Source organism: Squalius cephalus, assembly GCF_949319135.1.
Source record: "Squalius cephalus genome assembly, chromosome: 23".
NCBI classification, from domain to species: Eukaryota; Metazoa; Chordata; class Actinopteri; order Cypriniformes; family Leuciscidae; genus Squalius; species Squalius cephalus.
Genome location: NC_137144.1, coordinates 13,554,235 through 13,572,285, shown reverse-complemented (window position 1 = coordinate 13,572,285; position 18,051 = coordinate 13,554,235). Strand labels below are relative to the sequence as shown.

The 18,051-nt window shown below is 41.3% G+C and overlaps 1 protein-coding gene across 2 annotated transcripts in view; it reads right to left on the bottom strand.

Moving 5' to 3' along the window:
* The window catches only part of roraa (RAR-related orphan receptor A, paralog a), a 285,244-nt gene that overhangs the window by 42,642 nt on the left and 224,551 nt on the right, over positions 1-18,051 (bottom strand). The window lies entirely within an intron of this gene.

Sequence of the window (18,051 nt, the reverse complement as noted above, 5' to 3'; positions counted from 1 at the left end):
GAAAACCTTTGCTAAAATTGGTCTCATGGAAGTGGTCTGTATCCAATACTGCTCTGTTTTCAACTTCTAACAGAAATATATGAGAATAACAATGATTTATGGGTAAAAAGAAAGAAGTTCAATATTATCTCATCTCCAACAAGGAACCTATTGCTAATGCTAATGCTGACTACTGCATTCAATCATTCTCAAGATCTCCCCTTCCCACTTTTGACACTCCAAATCATCTTGACAGAACAAATAATTGTGTGAGAGAGACAGATAAAGATGGGGAAATAAAAAAAGAGAGAAAAACAGTAGCAAAAGGAAGAGCGACAGTTTGGATAGATGCTAAGCGTGCTCAGGTCTTGAAATACCATGATAGGGATTAAATCTAAACCAGGCTTGTGGGTAAATGTAGTCAAGTGTCCTGCTCAGGTGCTGACCTGACTCCAGAGCTTACCGCTTACCAGCACTAGTGAGAGTCTCTGTAATAGTTATGATGCAATCGAGACAGCGATTAGCATTACTATTTCCCTCAGAAGTGGGAAACCTGACATAATTATTTCATGTCCTTCCCCAAATACACTTAAGTTTCAATATTATTCTCTGACCTTTACAAAGACAAAAAAACCATGACATCACATCGTGGTTCAGATGGTTTGACCTCACGGCGATGGAATATGCAAAAGTACATGTCCTTGATTACATGTCTTTATTTCAGTGCCACTAATCGAAATCAGATGACATTTCCTGAAAGTACACCAAGGAAAACTTCTACGTTCATATTTTCCAGAGAGCTGGAACATTTTATTGACTCCAAAGCCGCCTCTGTGCTCGGTTTGTCAATACGGAAATCTCAAATATCTAATAGCTTCTTTTTTTTTTTTTTTTCAGAAGAGCTGGCCAATGAGGAAACATCCCTTTGGCATGAAGTATTATGTAAAAACTTACATAAAAACTCCATAACATAATTATAATAAGTGTATGTTGTCAAATTATATTAGTCTGTATGCTTTACCAATTTAGCAAGCTTACTGCATTTATATACAGTATGATGCTAACAGCTGCTTCAGGCTTTTTCTTTAAAGGAAACATGAGTAATGGACATTTAGCTAGTATGGATTTAGTTCCTCACAACATTGGCCCTTCCCAGAATGCAACTCCTGGGCCCCACGATGCAACAGAAGAGCATTTTCAGTTCTAAACTCTCAGCCTACCACACAGATTACATTTCTCTCGTCTTCACAATCCCTGCACACAAATTGCATTCAGCTTGTTTACAGGAATAAATAAATGACTGGCAACTCCGTCGTAGACGACTGTGTATCGCTTTGGGTGATTTTTTTTTGCAGAATGAGCCATTGTGGAGCTGCTCTGCGCTAGTTAAATTACAGAGAGGGCTGTAGCAGGGGACTCCTCATGTCACAATTCTCTTGGCGTGTTTGTCAACAGCGTAGACGGTCTATAATTGCCGTAATTGTCAGGTTAAAGCGAGAAAAGACAAAAGCGGGCTCATTTTGGCACGACCAGGGCCATGTCATTAACCAGGACCAGGGATTTGGGACTTTCTTGTAAAGATTGGAAGAGAGGGAGAGAGGGGGGGGGGTTGATAAAAATGGCTGCCTCTTATCTCTGCTATGCATATGAAAGGCTTATGCTGTCTCCATGACAGACTCTACGCCTCGTCAGTGTGGGATTCACTGAGGTAGAGTACAGCAAAGGACAGAGACAGAGAGATGAAATAACGTAAGGAAGGCTAGGCATCATTTTATACATTTATGTACATGTGTAGGTGTGCGTTTGTATTTATGCATCCACATGTGCAGCTGCACATTCATGTGGGGGTGTTAAGCAAGAGATAAAAAGAACAGAGTTGGGGTGGGGGGGTATGAGAAAGAAAGAGTCAAGATTACAAGCCACCCTCTGAAAACACATAGTCACCCGCTTGAGAGATTAAAAAAAATAACTTTTTTTTCTACCGTGCATCTTGGCTGAGGTTCAGCCTTTTCAAGTATGTTGTCAAAACAGAGAAGTGTGCATTTCTACAACAAGCTCAAACCCGCCCCATAATCTGTAATGAATACTTAATCCGAGGCGTAATATAGCACCTATAATTACAATAATGAGGAAGGGTATTTGAAGAGCCAATCATTTTCATTTCTAAGCATTTGCTGTAGTGGTTATTCATCTTATTAATCAACGTTCTCTGAGCCTCTTCTTCTTTTGTTTCTTCGTTTGTGCATCGTTCCCAAAATAAACAACGTGTCTCTTTGAGATACAGCTGTATAATTTGTCGGCGCAGCGAAGGCATTTATCTATACATTTATTTTCAATCTGAGAGCTGGTGTAATAAAAATCAAATAAAAAATGGAGACAGGATTATTTTAATAAACAGCAATAACGCCTTCCTGGCATTAGTTTAATAAGCCTTGAAATGAAGGTTTACAGGACTTGATAGAATTAGACAGACAGACAAGGTTTGCAGCACTAGGTTTACATAAGTACCAACAACACTTTAAATATTAAATGGTGTTAATCCTGTGAACAATGCTTTTATCTGAATAGCTGATGGATTAAAAATGTGCAGTGAATGTGACACTATCAGGGGGCATGAATGTAGTAGATATGACACTAAAGTAGATATATAGCTCATACACCCTTCAGTTCAACAAAAGGACAGAGACGACCATAACAAAGAGTGTGATTTAATCTTTGAAGACTAGGTATCTCTCAAAAAAAGAAACTAAGACTTTTGTTCAACATCATTCCCCTGACAGACTTCAGTTATATGAAATCCCTTTCTTTAAACCCTGAAATCAGAGGATGGTCCATCAAGGGCACTTGGTTCCATCCTGTATTAAAGGTGCTCACATCGTTGTCCATGTTCCCCATGGATCTGCTACAAGATCCACTGATGGGGCTTAGAGAGTCTTCAAATCCCGACTTAAACTGACGCCTCTGATCAACCAACCAGTCATTTCAGTTCTAATTAAAGAAGGCCACTGAAGTGAATCCTCTTCTGGCTGTAAACAAGTCCCCTAAAGATACCGGTCTTATTCTTTTAAAGTTGTGTTATGAGGGGGGCTTATTTCTTTCAATCCAATAGCTTTTCTGGAAGAGAAATGTAGTGGTATGGGTGCAGACCAAGTGCACTCAATCCTAGTCATCGAGGTCCACCATCCTGTAGCCATGTCTAAATGGTAAGACCCCGACCCCCCTTAGAGATTAACAAGCAACACTCATACACTCTTTACTTGTCCTGCAGTATCCTACACGTATCCTTGTTAGAAGCTCATTTGAATCTGGTGAACAAGATGATCAGAACAAGATTCACCATCTAGTAAACCCAACGCCACTGATTAGCTATTTCAGTTGTGTTTAGTTACTATAGTAACAAGTCTCAGCAGTAGAGGACCTCCAAGAGTTAGCTCAAACTCTAACCCATGCGCCCTTCTGATGGGATATCATGGCTTAAGAGGGGAAGTTGATCCACTTCAAATAAGACCTGGATTTTCCTTCAATGCTCAGCTGGGTATTTAGCATCCACTATCAGCAGCATGCTAGAAACTTTTAGAGACTGCCATTGGTGATCACTAATGGTGATCATTAGTGTCTTTTTCAAGTGTGCGCTCATACTGGCATGCACTGCATGTGGACAAAATGAAACACACAAAGGACAGCGTGCCAGCCAGACCTGAGAGGAATGACGCTTCCTCCATCTACTATCACTCCCACACATAAACGTTCTGTACATTGTTCCCCCAGAATCCCCGCCAGCTCTTCTCTCCAAAAACAGAGAATCCCCTATTCACCCGTTGCATGCTTTGTTTAACACGTTCGTTCTTGGTGACAGCTGGATAAAGGCAGTGCGACTTGTGGCGAAAACATCAAGGCGAGGCAGCTGTCCGTCAGAGCTGCGAAAGCGGCTGACGGGATAGGAAAATGTGCAGTATGCCGATAAATATTTAATGCAAACTAATGCAACGCATGACTCTTCCCCACTGGCCAGAGGGAGGGGAAATGAGAGCAGGTAATTATCCCAGTGCCCGTAGGCCAAAAATGATGGAGATTGCAGAAAGCAGGGATATTTAGCCCAGCTAATGAAGGCTTGCGTTCTCCTGGTAGGCAGTGGGAGGTGAGTGTGCATCTCTATGTGTGTGTGTCTGTGTGGAAAAGAGGAAGATAGAGCTAGCGAGAGAGTCCTGTGTGTCTCTGCCCATGCAGGCGGTGGGTCTTGATAAGGCATGATTACATAATGCACTATCCAGCGTACTGTGTGCTAACATTGGAGCTCTCTGCCGCCCCATCCCTTTCTCTCTCTGCAGGACCTGTCCAAACCAAGCCATCACATACACATTGGCCCCAATAGAGAGCAGAGCCTGAGGCAGCAGCCAGTGTGGATTACTGAAAGGAATCCTCGCCTTGCGGTTTAAGATCTCTTTCTCCTGAACCTCCTCTAGGATCAAGAGTGTTTTCAGTATCGGCATTAGGCAGGTTCACCTTTGCTGGACTGAAACTGAGATTTGAACCCGAACTCAATCTCATTCTACACCTACCATTTGCAAAAAACATGGTCTAATGTAGCGGCATTCTGAAGAGAAAGCCCCTGCTAAAGATTAACCTATACAGTAGTTGCGGATCCAAGTAGTACGAATCATAATGTGAGGTCAGTGCATTTCATTACCACCTGCTTTGATCCAGTCAAACAAAAAGTTGGTCCTTAAGCCTGGCTCGTTTAACCCTGCTGTGTCATCTCCCTTTCCCTTTTCCGTAGCTCTACAGCGTAGGCAAATTGAAAGCGAGCACTGAGTTTGTGCAGCTCTCTGCAATTCTTATGAAAATTTAACCATGCTATTTGGATTCACATGCTCTTCCTTGCTAGGGCACCCACACACTGGCATTGAAATACTTAATTTTGTTCATCCCAGTCGGTGAAGGAAATGAACGGTAACAGGATTCTGATTTGCACGATAACCATCCACCTCTGAACCTGTCCAGTCAGGGCACTCTTTATCATGTTAATCTGAGAATGTGTGCGGTGTGGATGCTAAGCAGGAACACCACCTATCCGTAGTCCAAGTCAACTGACTTTGTACGCCGAAATGTCAATTCCAATGCAGATCAATTACAGATTAAGTAACTGTCTAGAGGTAGAGTAATATAAACAAAAGTAACTAAAGTAACCAGGTCCACCTGTGTATAACACTGCAGCTCTCAGGTTTGCTTTACAGTACTGAATACTAAGATTTCTGATTATGTGAAATACAAATGCTACAGTTCATTTGAGATCATTTAAGCTCTAGTAAAGCTGCAGGAAGAAAAATACAGTGAAACAAAGAAAGAGACAGTGTAAGACGCATGAGTTGTGTGTTTATAGGGCTAGGCCTCCTGCTATTAGAGGCAGAGCGGTGCAGATCTGTTGTTTGGAGAGTTTGCACAGAGAGGAGCGTATCTCTCTCTCTCCTGTCACCATCACTGCATGAGCACACACACACACACACACACACCTTTACTCCACAAACTTGTCTGTTTGCTAGCCTGCTGTGCGCTGGATACCACACACAGTTACGATCATTTCACCTTACCCCTCAACAAGCTAACAAACACAGGTACAAATGCACACAAGCTCTCCAACACTCCACACACATGCAAATTCCCGTTTTACATAATTAAATGCATCATTTAAAATCAGGCTTTGATGGTTCCTCTAGTAGCACCTTGTCATGTGGTTGCAGCAAGCGTCTGGGACTGTGATAATTGCATCCCTGTAGTAGAGCTGCTGGGCTGTGCAGCAAACAGGGAATTACCCGCCGGGTCCAGCGCTCATGTTCCTCACCACACTCTCAGAGAGCCTGGGAGACAACCATAGCATGTTGGGAGGTAGACAACATACGTTCACGTATGTACGAACTTCACTGTTCACACCTGTTCTTCAAACATGAAAGAACGGGATCTTCTGAAGCTGTGAATGAACGAATGGAATACGTTCCTTCATTGCCATTTTTACAAATTCTCTAATCTCAAACATTTCACTAATGTGGGTTCGTTTCACGGCATCCTCTGGGGGGAACGGAAGTGGTTGCAGTTGGAGGGCCATGCCAGATGGGGGTGGAGACAGATGTGGTAGATTCACTGGCGTTATTAATGGAGCGCTACCATCCCAAACGACCTTGAGCCGAGTAAGCAACCCACCGCAAGAGCGAGGGCGCATCCAAACTGTATTTAGACAACAAACAGCAGGCATGGGGGGAAACACGGTGAGCAATCAATGCCACAATTCTACCTCTAATCCCATCTCAAAGACTCACTGGCTGTTCCGCCAACACTCCGGGAACGATCCCGCAACCAATCATATTTTATACCGCAATGCTCTGTCTGTGCACCAAAAATAGATCTCGATTCATGCCGCATTCACACTAATTCCATAAATCTCAATTTGATTCCTGCATAATGGGAGCTCTGGGCTGAAATAAATCTTTTTACCATGTTTTGGATAGGTTAAAAAGTAAACCCCTCATCTTTGCATGATTTACTCAATGCATTTGTTTGAGGGATGTGCTGTTATATCAAAATCAATGAGGCAGTCTTACAAACATAACAGTCATATTATTTCAGTGGAAAATACAATATACTATTAAAAGCAACCAGCCGAAATTGTAATTGAATACCAGCAGCACGAATATAGCCACGGCTTGTACAAAACGAAAAAAAAACTTTATTTCAGTTATATTTTCAGTAACGATATTTTAGTATCGATATTTAAATCGACAACACTACATTGCACCTAGTTTATTATGAATTATTTCAAATGCCTTTTTAAAAGACTACAATTGAAAAAAATTATATATTCAACCTGCCAAAGTAGCAAGTAGGAATGACTGCGTTACACGCCACTGCTGAAATACACCCGCATTTGGCAATGTCAAGTCCTGTATATATGATAGAATTATATATAAGTGTATTTTTCATTAATTACAAATCCAAGCCCCATGCAAACACAAAGCTGTAAATGCAACATTTTGTTGTGTCCCATCAGACTCAAATGTACTTTCTAGTAATAATAGAGCCCTAGAGTTATATATACATATACATTTCTCAAATATATTTGTTTTTTATTTATTAATTTTTTCTACATATAATGCCCATCCAGTATCACATAGTTACAGGCATCATTTTCTTTGTGGGGTGGGGTTAAGTATTTTTTTAAACAAACTAGCTGTTTCAGCTAAATATTCAGCCCGATTTAGAGTCCTACCCTGCGGCCCACAAAAGAACTACGCTTCATTGGGTTCACTGTGTGAGTTTCACTGCAAACCTGCCTTTCAAGGACACAGTGATGACATTTTTATATTCCGCGCTTAAAAAAAAACTAGAGTAAAACTGTCCCAAGAAGTGTTTAAGAATTCATCGCTTTCACACAGTCCCCCTGTCCTTAGATTTAGAAGATGTGCAGGACTCGATTGATTTCAGCTGGAATTAATCAATAATGCAGAGCTGGCTCACAGTCTGTCTGTGTATGAGAGAATAGAAGGAAGAGAATATTTTTACTATCGGCTCGATAATTACCGCAGGGATCGCTAATGAGAGGCGCGCGGTAAACGAACACAATAGCATGCACTGTTTACTTAAGGTTGCTCAAGCTTGGGAAAAAGAGCAAAAACAAAAACACACACGTACACATACACCCACGTAAATCCCTTTTGTACAAATTATGAAACTCCCTAAACCTCTAAACCAAGCAACAACGTATCCCACAACAGATCAAAGGCTCGGCCTAATCAATGCCTACGAAATATGTCAAAGATCAAAAAAAACGAGACTCCTCCACCGGGCCGGGCGCCCATTATTGTGCTAACGTCTCCCAGAGCATTTTCACACTCCTCTCATCAACAGCTTTGTTTACAATTTCAGCTCATAATTAAAGCTAGCTGGAGTCTGGTGCTAGAGTAGCCATGAGATTCGATCATAGCGGCGAAGAGAGAGCATACAGCAGCTGATGTTAAGGACGCTCAGTCGCTGATCTGGTTTAATCTCGGGGATGTTTGTAACACATCACTGTAATGAGCTTCAATGAGCTCCTGTTTTCCTCTTGCATGCGCTAATACCGGTTTAGACACCGGGCGCTGGGAGAAAATGCTTTTTATAACAAAGACATTTGTGCTTATGCAGATTTTGCTGTCTGTTTCCTTTTGCCTTTTACTTGTAACGTAAACTGTTAAAAGCACAAAACGTGCTGTTGAGATGAGATCAGGCAAACAAACCCACCCACACACACACACATGCATACACAGTGCACAAATGTTCAATTTCTTTACCCTTTTCTGCCTTTCTTTGTGGTCTCCATACAGAAACACACACACACACACACAAACCACACGCCAGCCACCACCTACACAAAAGCGACTACACACATCTTCCTCTAAACGTCTCTCATGCATCTCGCAAACAAATCTCTTTGCGTGTTTGCTGTACTTGTGTGTCTCAGACAGTGTGGTTGCACGGTCTCACGTAAGGGCATGTTTTGTCTCTCATCCTCACAGCGGTCTATCTGTTTGTACATTTCGTAACTTTTTTTAATGTGCGAAATCAAGATTACAGCTTCATTGTCGCAGAGAGACAGTGTTTGCCGGAACACAGGAGAGATTGGGGTAAACTGTGCCACTTTGTTTTGTGAGAGAAACATGATAGAGGTAAACTAAAATTACATTGTAGTCAAAAGAAGAATGTAGATTCGTGACAAAACGTGAGTCATTTCATTTTTTTTTTTTTAAAGCCCACATGATGCACTCAGTCTTTGTCTGTAAAGAGATTTCACTCTTTGCTAAGACAAGACGCCATAATTCACAGCCGCCCACATTGTGTAACTGGTAACAGAGTGATGGTATTCATAGAGTGACACTCTAAGACGAGTGCTGGTCTGAGAGGCTGTGATAGTGATTCAGAAGGCTCTCTGCGGACGAGAGTGTCGTATCCTTCAGTCGACATATGAGATGAATTAATGCTGCTATCATCACCATTCCAGTCCCTCGAAACTATTGACCTAACCAAAACAAAACAAAGAACAGACTAAGGAGTGCAGACAGCTGCTGCTGTGTAATGACCAGTCGTGGCATGGAAATGAAGGTCGTGGTTGTGATCTCGTAGCCACGGATCAATAAAACCAGAGAAAAAAAAGGGAAAAGTGAGAGAGTGAGAAACAACGATTTTTGGGCTGATTCTTGTTTATGTGGTTTTTAAGCTGTAAGCGGCAGAAAATCTGATGCCTAATCAGAATACCTGGCAACAAAAACCACAACAACAATATACATTTACCTGACAAGCAAAACTTAAAGATATAAGACTTAAAGCCTAAATTAAACCTGCTCATCTTATAAAGTATATCTCTTCACAAGAATTGGATTAAACATCGCAATTCATATGGATTCATTTCATGACGCCTTAATGACCTTTTTGGATCGACATGAGGGTGAGTAGATGACAGTTTTAGTTTTTGAATTTAAAACATAACATTTTTCACCAACAATATACAAATATAACAATTATTTTAACAATTTAAAATATGGTACATCAATTTATTATTAAGTATTTTAGAAGACCATTTTAGTACACCACAATTATGCCTTTAGTCCAAAGATTTCATATTTTAGTTTGGATATGTACTACTTTGGTTTGTGTTAAAAGTTAGGTTCAGGATAACAGGTTAATGTTATTAATGGAAGGGTTAATAAGAAATCGAGCTTTAATCGAGCTTTAATGTATTTGGGGTCTCTGGGTTCCTGGGAGTCTGTGTGCGTGAACTCTGGGTCTATAAAGATTGAAGGTTTTCAGAGAATGTGTCCTTAATTATTTTAGCAAGTGTCTTGTTCACTTGTGTAAAACACAAACCTTATTGGGGGATTGAGCCAATAAGAAAGACAGAAATGTGGACTCTGAAAGGAGTTCAATGCTGATGCGGCTCTTGTTCAGGATGGACGGCTTCACAGTGTACTTCAAGACATAGGAAAAGAAAGAAAAGGGGAGGGAGGGGGAGAGAGAGAGAGGAAGAACAGACAAGAACCTGTGCTCAGCAGAGGGAGAGCTCTCATCCAGAAACAAGGAGCCCAGGGGAACAACAAAAAGAAGAGAGATGGGGTGAGAGGAGAAAAAAAAAAACCTTCAAAACAACAAAACACTACTGGCTCTACAGAGCGGACTCTGGGTGAATGCCAGCACTCAACGTAATCTCTGAAAGTGATAAAAAATAAAAAAAGCGATACATATATAAAAATATGCGATTGGATGGATGGATGGAAAGAATTGTGGGTAACCAGTTTCTTTAGGAGATTGTTAAAAAGGAGCAAACAGCGAGAAAACAAAAAAGACAGAGACAGTCAGTCCAGGCTTCTCCGTCTTTGGCATCTCATTCTTAATCAGTGCAGTGTTGGGTAGAATGGATGCTGACATGCAAACTGCTCGGCACAACAGGGAATAAGCTCCTAATCAGTAATCAGACTGTCTGTTTAAACGGTGGGGGCTCTTGGTTTCACTCTGGCGTAGGTCAAGGGCCTCTCCACAGTCCCTCTTCCCTACTGCGGTACACCCATGCTTGCTACAGAGCAAACAGAAACCCCTACCGTCACCCCACGGGACTCTAACGGGCAAACAATTCCTGTCATCTCCAATGTCAGCGCTCTTTCCTGACAAGCAAAGCTATTGTATCTAATTGATTTTGTTGCTAAATGTTATTTCTAAGGAAAGAATATGGAAAGAGCTATGAATTTGGTTGAGGATATGCTGATAATTATGCTATTTGTTTTCCAAAACTTTTTTTAGAATGTCAGAAAAGCTCTGGTGATTTTATTGTATGCTTTAAATAAACAGATACAAATCCTTTCATCTTCATCATTAAAACGCAGGCATGACTTAATTTATAATAAATATATGTGCATATATAACACGTTTCAGAGGTCGGTGGGGCTGAGAATGGTTGGCTTTGTTGTTGTGAAGAATTAAATTCATGCCATGTGGTTTGTTTAGAACACAGCAGGCCTAATCAAAGTAACCTTGAGATACAATTTCATGCTTAGACTGCATGCAGACATTTAGAAGACGACATGCCAGGGCTTTTCGTGATATAACTAGTTGTGTTCATGTTTCTATATGAAAACTATACAGGGTTCACACTGACAGCAGTTAAAGATAAGTTAGGCAACGTTTTTCATAAACACTTTTTGTTATACTGGTTGAAACTCTCTTCACGTCTTGATAGCAATCAATAACAGAAGTGGTCTTCTGTGGAAGTCTCAGGACCAATAAAATGTTTGTTCAATCATTGCATTTGGTCCGATTTTTCTCCGCACACCCTTCTCACGCAGACATCACACGCATTTCATGAGGCTATGCAGAGTTGTAGACAGACAATCACTGAGTGCCGCAAACAAGCAGCAGCCACCTTTTACAGTTCCCAGTTCCCCTTGAGCCAAAACGAGCTTATGTTGCATTCATGCCATAACTACCGTGATGCTAGCCTCTCTGAAACTGCCAACCCTACCTTTAAACGGTGAGTCTTTGTGTGGTTGGTTGATAGTAATGTTTCTACTCAACTGTACAAGTATCAACTGCAACTGTCATGTCATGTCAAATCCCTCATTATCATAAATAATGCCTGGTCACTTTGTCTATGCAAATCACTTTCAGCATGAATGTGGTGTGCAGTGCAGGCCTATTCGACATCTTTCACAATGCCACCTAGTGTTCTGGAGAGCCATTTATATTTCAATTGCTTTCATTATTGAGTGAGTACAGGTGCTTGATCAGACATACTGGATAAGAATGGAACAGCGGGACCCTCTATGGCCCCGGCAGGAACCCTTCTAAATCAACTCAATGTTGCTCATCTCCCTTCCGTAATCAAGCCTCCCACTTGAAGCTGCTTCTATTGTTCTGCCCTTCCTCCCGCTCTTTCTCAATCTCTCTCTTTCAGTCCTTTTTCCCTAATCTCATAAAAATTCAGAAGGATACTCCCACATTTTGCTCCTCTCTCTCTCTCCTGCCATTCTTGAGAACATTAAAGCTGATCTCCATGGTGAAGAAGGGAGGATGAACTCTCTGGCCTCTCAAGTATGCAATCCGTGGCACCCTGCTTTTCCTGTGAGCCCAAATTGAGGCCTCTTTTTTGATATGTCACACCTTTTTTGTGCGTTTCAAGTTTCAAAATACACCTTAATCTGACTTAAGGACTCATACCTGAATTCAAAACCATTTATGTCCCCAAATACTTGGAAGACTGCTTGATGTGGATATAAAAGAAGACACTCACACATTTAAAGTTGTACTGATCGTCATTGCAATGTGAAAGGAAATAGAGAAAAGAGAAAAGTTCTAGGAATAGACCTGCATTACGCCTTTGTACCCAAGCTGTGCGTAAAACCTGCAGTATAATCGACACATTGTATAGCATGACAAAATTCAAATCTGCTCAACATAGCTCTGACAAACTTTCTTAACTGATCAAGGATCGGAATCAAAACCTCAACTTGTACCCTTTGGAAAAACAAGATCGAGATCAAAACTCCTGGATCAGGCTCTGTGGGTTAGGAATGACTTGAGACAAGCCCCAGGGGTCTCTGCTCATGTCACAGTGGGGTCACCGAAGAGTGAGGAGAAAAGGAGACAATCAGATCTCATCTACCTCCCATGGGTCACCCTCTTTCTCTCAATCGTTCACTCTTTCCAAACACAAACAACTACACTCCTTCATGCATGCCTGCAGAGCAGATTTGATTACTGGCAAACCCTCGGCAACCCTTTCCGATTCTTGTCAGAGAAAGCGGGTCAAGTCTATGAGCTCACAGGGAAGATGATACCGGTTCGATGGAGTCCGAAGAGATCTGACATCTTCAGGGTAGAAAGAGCAGGTTTGTCTGTCGAAAAGGATTTGATTTACCCAGGGATTAATAGCACAAAAGCAGTTTGAGGAGTACGGATCCTGGGAACTACAGGAGGCAGGGTGGCGTAGTCAGCACCGGGGGTTTCTCGCTCACCTGTTTAGGGGCAAAGAATGGGGAGAGCGGCCAAGACCCCTGTCCTGTACATCAGAGTTTCTGTTGCACGCATCTCCATTCTTTTATATTTGAGTCTGACAAAACGCAAAATCGATAATGCTTTTTCCCCATTTCCTCTTTGATGCAACTTCAAAAGGTTAGTGGACAGCTCTCAGAGGAGTGTTCAAAAGGAGGGGCAAAAAAAGAAGATAAGGAGCAAAAGACACTCCCCGAAGAAAAAAAAAAAGGGGGCTAAACAACGTGCTTGGAATTGAAGTTGTGCAAGAAAAGCCCGGTGCGACTAGGAGCACCTGCAATCACCACTGTGGTTTGCCGCATTCAGCCAGTGTGAATGAGTAAAGAGCAAAGCGGCCGCACACAATAATATCATCTGCACCTGCAGGAGTGCATGGTGGACACCATGTGTACATACACCTAATGCGTTCTGTGTAATTACAGCTGCATGTATCTGTATCCGCACAGTTGATAAGTTACACCCAAGGTACACCTAACTAACCTGGGCTTGTAGTAATAGATACAAGTCTCATTTGAATCTCAAAAGATTCTGTAAACCCTGAACTGGTTGACCCAGGCACTCTTTGAAGAGAAATGTGGCAGTGTGTTCAACCAACAATTGTCTTCAAATGAAAACAATCTCATACTCTTTTCCAACTGCATTTCAGTGTGAGAATAATCACCTTTCACCCTACTCTGTGTTTGAGAAGGTAAAGCATTTGTGCATGTGTGTGCTTCATGTGAGCACTCTGTGTCTGTGTGTGTGTGTGTGTGTAGGTGCAGCTGGACCTGTGGTGAATGTGTTATCAGTGAAGTACTGTGAGAAGGAGAATTATGGCAGGCCTGAAATACATTCTGACAGCCAGAGACATCAAAGGATTCCTTACAACTGTGCTCTTAACGTGGAGTCAATGTAGGAAATTACTCCGAAGGCGTGAGACGACTATCCTTCAGAACAGTCAAATCTCTCAAACATAAAAAACAGTGCCTGATGACTCGCGAAATCTACAACAAATGGTCAATAATCAGTAGAACCTTTTATCTAGCTTGAAGTGTTCAGTCAACAGGAAACAACATCCGCAACCCAATTAGTTTCGTAATGCAACATTTCTGTGTATAATTGGATATTCAACAAGACAAAAATAAAGGAGGAGATTTAAGTCATCTGACAGGAATTGATTGGATCACTGGCACCTGCTTGTTGAAACTTACTCTGGATAAAAGGAATATTCTGGGTTCATCACAGATTAGGATTAATCAACAGCAGCATCATTTTGATTACCATTTTTCCTTAAAAAATACAAATAAAAAATTGTTTACAATGACGCACTTACAATGAAGTGAACAGGGCCAATCCATAAATGTTAAAATAACTCAACGTTTCAATAGTATGGCCACAAGATGCCCCCTAAAATGACGAGAACCACTTTTTAGCTCAAATAACACGTTTGATATTCAAAGCTTACATTTCTCAGACAATAGGCCCCATTTACTTGTAAATACCTCGCTGTAACTGTTTTTTAAGGGATAAAAACCAGGGATTTTTCAAAATTGTATTGAACCGGGAATATTCCTTCAAGAGGCCTAGGAGACATCAGCTGGAAAGGAACATTTTGAACCACAATAATGTGTATTAAGTAGATAGGATTGATAATTGTTTCATGTTGACAAAGTCTAACGAGATAAAATTAGCGCAGGTTTGATTGAGCGGCGACAGAAGCATCTGATGTAACAAGGATCTTTTTAGTTTGGAGTGGAGATTGTCTTGACTGCCAAGAGGGTGAGTCGAGACTGGCACATGGGACTCATGCCAAACTGTCCGAGGCGCCAGGGCTCAGATGTAGCGTGAGGATGGGTGTGTCCGTGCATGGCATGGGTAACCAGGAGAAGTGCCAGACTACAATTCTTCACAGAAGCTTTCCCCTCCTCCCTCTCTCTTTTCTACTCTCTTTCGTCTCAATTTCATTCATTCATCCCCTGCACTTTCTCTCCCTCACCATCTTCAGACTGTCCGGATGCTTTGTCAAACACACATACACACGCACACACACACCACTGGGGCTAAATCAAAAATCTATGCTCTCAATGGCCAGTCAATATCTCATTAAGCAGTTACCGTGCCCAAGTTGGCAGGTAATGCATTTCATAGTTCTGACACACACTCATACACACTCCGACAGCCTCTCTCACATGCCACACATTGTAATAACCAGTGGAAATGTGGCACTCAGTTTCTTTCACAAGTTGTGGTGGAATATGGTCACTCAACCTCCAAGGAGAAACGATGACAGACTGTGTGTGTGTGTATATATGTTCTTATCAATCCAAAGCCCACTTCCACATTCCAGGATTGATCCCTTGGTTTGATCCAGTCATGTCTTTTGGCAGGTCTAGACGGGACTAGATTAAACTCGCCGGACATATGCTTATCATTTATAATGCTGCACTGCCATTAAATATAAATTAAAGTAAACTCATTGAAGCAAAATTCTGATTTAGCATACTCTGCAAATGTACGCAAACATGAAAATTCATGTTCTAGCATTGCTCTGGCATTTACAAACCTCAGTATTCAAAGCGCTGACAGAGTTACCTTCAAACACCTGTGCTGTTAAACAATGACCTGCAAGAACATGACCAAAGAAGAAGAGGAATTATGCAATAGACAGCAATAGCGCCACCCCTGGCTACCATAAGAATGCAACAAATTTTAATTTGCTTTCTTACAAATTTCAGAAAACAAGATGATAACGTTCAAGTACGTTCCAACCCTTAGATTCGCATTGGTAGTTTTTTTTTTTTTTTTTTTCACATCAGAATAAAGTCTTATTCTGACTGTGAACCAGCCACTCAGACAGGAATAAAGCATCTGACTAATATGATTATTGCCCCCACACCCCCACCTCACCTCACCTCTATTTTTAACACAACTTTCAAGGGCATAGTGATTACAAATTCTTCTTCAAATGTGAGTTTTTACATTTTGGACTTGCCAACTGCCAAAATTGTTAATGTTTAATGCAAAAAACATTAAAACCATACCAAGTGGCACTTAAATATCCATAAAAAAGTGACTCCTTACCGCTCTCCATTGCAAAATTCGAAGCCTCTGCAGAAATAGTCCACTTAACACTCCTTGCTGGCCACTAATCTTGCTCTTTATTTTTAACCCTAGCTTGTGGGCTTCATCTTTACTTCCCCTTAATCTGATTTTGCCTGCCCTCTTTCTGTCCTTTGTGGCTAACTGGATTACAGCCAATCTTGTTAACCTCTGCTGTGTTACCGAAATGCCCAGAGGATCACACTAGTCAACTGCACTCTACTAGTCCAGCGACTAAAGAGGAAAAGAGCAAACCACTAATGTCCAACTTCAGCATGCAAATGCTATTTGCTTTGACTTTGTTTTTTAACGTCTACATGGGATTACATGCATTCTGGTCTGGTATTTATCAGAAAAAAAAGATTTGGAAAAGATTTCAAACAGCTCTTTTCCAACATACTTTATAGCTTATTAAAGGGTTAATTACCACACAGATGAAACAGGCCTGCTTTTTTCTGTCTTTGGCACATCAAACAACTTTCTTTAATTATGTAATTAATATTTGGAGTTTTCATCTTAATTGTGTGGAGCAGGCTAGCTCATTTGCATAGGGTAATGAGAGGGATGTTTCCATTACAGGTAATTAGGTACTTGAGAGGCAAGTGTGTGGCTAGAAGGCTGGGAAAGAGGAAAGGAAAAAGGAGGGATGACGGGTACGATCGGAAAAAAGACAACCGTATCATATTACCGAACAAGGAGGCGTCAGCGTCTGTAACGACATGCCTGTCAAATGACTTGCAAAGCAAACACATAGTAATTGCCTGACGTGAACGAAATGTGGTTTCACAGCGAAATCAGCGTCACAATCAGTCGACTGCTCTGATAATGATGCTGAATTATATGAATCCATTTACAAAATAAATAAATAAAGGGTCATTATTCATGATTTCTAACTTTCAACAATGAAAATTAAATTATGTACAAAAAAAAACAAGGCTTTTTCAATAGAAGACGTCTAATAATACACAATTCTATCAAAACATTGTAACCGAGTCACTGCAAATGGTATCAATTGCTGTAAGACATTAGGAAATCTTTTATTAAACAGTTAGACACACTGTAGATGTGGTTTGGTTGTAAGATAATGGATTCCTCCAGTCTCCAAGAGCTCTATTTTCAGTTTGTAAGCCTCTTCAGAACAACCCACACATGAGACCCAGGGTCAGAGGTTATCTCATACACCTGCTCCAGCTCCACAACACACAATTTGCACGTTCTTACCCACAATCACACACACACACTTTTTAACGGCCACATGCATGCAAAAAGCGAAACCCACATGCTCGCTTAGAACAAGACGCTCTCATATTCAGATGCCGGTGAAGGTTTGAACAATCCCAACACTCAAAGATCAGAAAAAATAGCTCATAAAACATGTGCTTCAATGCACGATCTTGTAATTCTTTGCAAAATCAAGTCGAGAAATTTGCATAAATATTTCATTATGCAAAAGACATAAGGATGGCTTAGCGATGCATTTTGATGCAGCATAAAAACTCAATACATATAACGCGTGCTATTTAGCTCAGCTTCAACATACAGATACCAGAATTACGAGGCGGTTCAGTGTTGTGGTAATGCAATAACTGCGAGTGCAGTGGAGGTGAACTGCCGAAAAGCTTTCAGTGGGAGATTCACGGAGAGGGTGCGAAGGAGAAGAGTGGTGTTACCGCGGCTCAACACCAACATCCATTGCTTTTTCCACTCTCAACACCTCTCGCCTAATACAGAATGACAGCTGTGTGTGCGCGCGTGCAGAGAGGAGGGTGTATGTGTGTGTGTGTGTGTGTGTGTGGCGGCATGGAGCGCTAATGGATCGGAGAGTGTAAATGTATTGTAAAGTGTATATACAAAAGAAAGACTTCAGATGAAAAGGAATGAATATGAGCATGCAGGTTATCCAGCCTAGAGGAGGCAGATGAGTGTGTGTGT